The 2919-nt window shown below is 48.2% G+C and overlaps 1 long non-coding RNA gene across 1 annotated transcript in view; it reads left to right on the forward strand.

The window, feature by feature from the left end:
• Window positions 1-1739: 1739 nt before the first annotated feature.
• Window positions 1740-2919, forward strand: part of LOC109394774 (uncharacterized) — a 75598-nt gene continuing 74418 nt past the window's right edge. The window contains exon 1 of the long non-coding RNA XR_002126509.1: window positions 1740-1842. This is a non-coding gene — a long non-coding RNA (uncharacterized LOC109394774). The remainder of the gene's footprint in view (window positions 1843-2919) is intronic.

Here is a 2919-nt window from a genome sequence, read left to right on the forward strand (position 1 = left end):
TCCGAGGCTGGGAGATGTACATGTCCGTGTCTGGTTCGAGTTAGCATGGGGGCGCAGGTCTGGTCAGACACTGTCTCCTGACTTGATCCACACCGGCCTCCATCTGTGTGCGTAAGGACTTGAGCCCAAATGTCTTTTTGTGTCTCTGGGACCAGGCATTGACTTAGCTGGCAGGGCCACTTGTCACCCTCCAGCCTGCTTCTCTGTAGTCCGTCCCAAACTCTGTGGGCTCTACAGCGTGTCCTCCGGCGAAACTGTAGCCAGTACCTCTCATGCTTGTGGAATCACTGGGACCCATGTTTCCGCAACTCAATGAACACCTTCACCGTGAATAATTACAAACGAGGCAGGCAACCATTGTTCATGGTTCATCGGCCCTGTCACAGTGAAACAGAGATTTTCGACTCCTTTCCCTCTCCCGCATGCACTGTTAACATGCCGTTGGGGATTACTGTAAATAATTTAAATGTGTATTAAAATGTCTGTTGGAAGATCAAGGAATCATAGATACTAGAAGGGAATACCTTCCAATTTATTTTTACGTGCACGTTCCATCCGTCATATCCCAACGTGCTTTCAGAGGCTTCTCAGGGCTGTAGTTACTTGGCTGGGTCTGGTCGTTTCTCTGATTCGGGTCTGATGTGTAGTTACTGTCTGATGAACTTGACTGGTGATGTGGAGGAGGAGTGGGCAAGCAGCCCGTCCTCTGTGGCCTTCTGCTGGTGTGTGTATACCAACAATAGACATGTGAGCCCCCACCAGCCCCCCCGGGGCAGGGCCCAACTACGCGGCAGGTGCCGTCTTGACGCAGTGTAGGATCAGCCGGGGAGGCCAGGTCAGAGGTGAGGTGGCACCTGTGCTGTGATGGTCCTGCCTCAACCTGCTCAGCTGCCCTCAGCTCACTTGTTCCTCAGTTATTCATGGTACAGTCGTAAGATCCGCCCATGTTCCAGGCATCGGGAATATTGGTTTCAAATATACTAATTTAATGGCTGTGCAAATTCCCTGGTGTCTCTAAACCGTGGGCTGTGGATGGTGGAATACTCCGTAGGAAGAAACAGTGGCTCTCGTTAGTGGTGGTTCGATAGTGTGGTTGTAACTGTCATGTCATGGGCAGAAGCGAGTACCACGTTTACGTCATCTGCAGACTGTACCGGAAGTCTTAAGTTGAATTTTTCTTGTATGTGTATTGGTAATTAGTGCCTCATAGCGCAGTGGTTAAAGTGGGGAATTACATCATTTGCGCACATTCACTTGGTTATTCTCTGTGCAGTGATTCTAGAACATTCTTTCACGCGCATTCCAGGGGTCTGTAATACTGAGGACTGTTGCCAGTTAATTCAGGCACACAGATGTACAGAAGGCCTGTTTAGAGGGAGGCACATTGAGAAAAACGAGTGTCTGCGTTGGTCAGATTCTTGCCGGAAATTCCTTCAAAAAGTGGTTCCTTTCAGTTATTGACATGCGAGGAGCTTGCATGGTTCGTGGAAAATTTTGAGAAGCAGGTTCAGGTCTAAGGCAGACTTCTGAGGGTCATCTACCTGTGTTCGTTATTTTGTAAGCAAGTGTGAATGAAAGGTGCATATCAGATGGTTGTAATAAAATGTGCTGGCAGCATTAGTAAGTAAACGCGGGAGTTCCTTTTTGTAGACAAGTGTGGACTATGCGTTTCGTGTGTCCATGAAGCTCCCGGTAGAAATCTACAGTGATCCCTGTGGTTTCTCTTTCAGAAACAAAAAATGAAGCAAGAATCGCCGGCCAGGTACCCATCCTTGAGCATCAAGGCTGCTGACAACAGATTATAAAGGAATCCTGTCCTTGACGGATTGTCTGGAAGAAAAAGTAAGCACTTTTATTGTGGGTTTCAGTTTCTGACACCTATCAGAGAGCACTGTCTGCCTCTTCAGCTCCAGTGATTCGCAGCCACAAAGTCCTTCTCTGAGGGTCCTGAAATTCTCCATTCCCACCGAGGAGACAGTTGTAGTGTGTTGTCAGTAGTGGTAACGGAATGCCACAAGAGATCAGGGGTTCCCCTAGGCCAGGGGTCAGCAAACTTCTGAGATGGAAGAGCCAATCCTGTCTGTCACAATTGAAAAATTATTTGAGAGCCATAAAACAAATGAAGTCACCATTATGTGAATAATATCCTTTACAAATTTTATAAATGAAACTATGACAGAAAGTGACCCACTTCCATTCTTTGGCATGTCTCTGTCCAGTGTTCCCAGCACCGTTTATTGAAGAGACTGTCTTTACCCCATTTTATATTCTTGCCTCCTTTGTCGTAGGTTAATCGACCATACAGGCATGTGTTTAATTCTGGGGTCTCTATTCTGTTCTGGCATTTTTTTTAAAGATTTTTATTGGGGAATTGAGGATGGGAACAGTGCTGGGGAATTGTTCATGGGTCCCTACTGGGCACCCTGTGTATGAGATCTCAATCCTGCCCTCAGCCCATTTGATGGATGGGAACACTGAACCTCTCAGAAGTGAAACTTCAAGCCAGGTCGGCCTGACTCTAAAGCTGGGGCTTTCTCTACAGCAATCCACATCTGTGTTTTATTGTTTGTTTGTTGTTTTGTTTTGTTTTTAAGATTTTTATTGGGGAATTGGGGGATGGGAACAGCGCTGGGGAACTGGGGGAAGGGGAACAGACAAGTTGCTGTCGTTTTGATCATCAGTCTAGTTGTGGAGGACGTTGCTTCACTGGCCCAAGTTGGCACCACCATTGTGCTTCCCAGGCGAGGCAGATCAGTCGCCGGCTTCTGGCCAGCTGCTCACTGTGGCTGATGGCTGCTCACGCTGGCTGCTGGCTAAACATGGTATCCCATGGCAACCCACTGCAGCAGGGGCTGCAGCCTATGCCATCGCCGGCGACCCACGGCAGCCCAGCTCCAGGTCGAGCTGTTGTTCAGCATC

The sequence above is a fragment of the Hipposideros armiger genome, unplaced genomic scaffold, assembly GCF_001890085.2.
Source record: "Hipposideros armiger isolate ML-2016 unplaced genomic scaffold, ASM189008v1 scaffold_436, whole genome shotgun sequence".
NCBI lineage: Eukaryota > Metazoa > Chordata > Mammalia > Chiroptera > Hipposideridae > Hipposideros > Hipposideros armiger.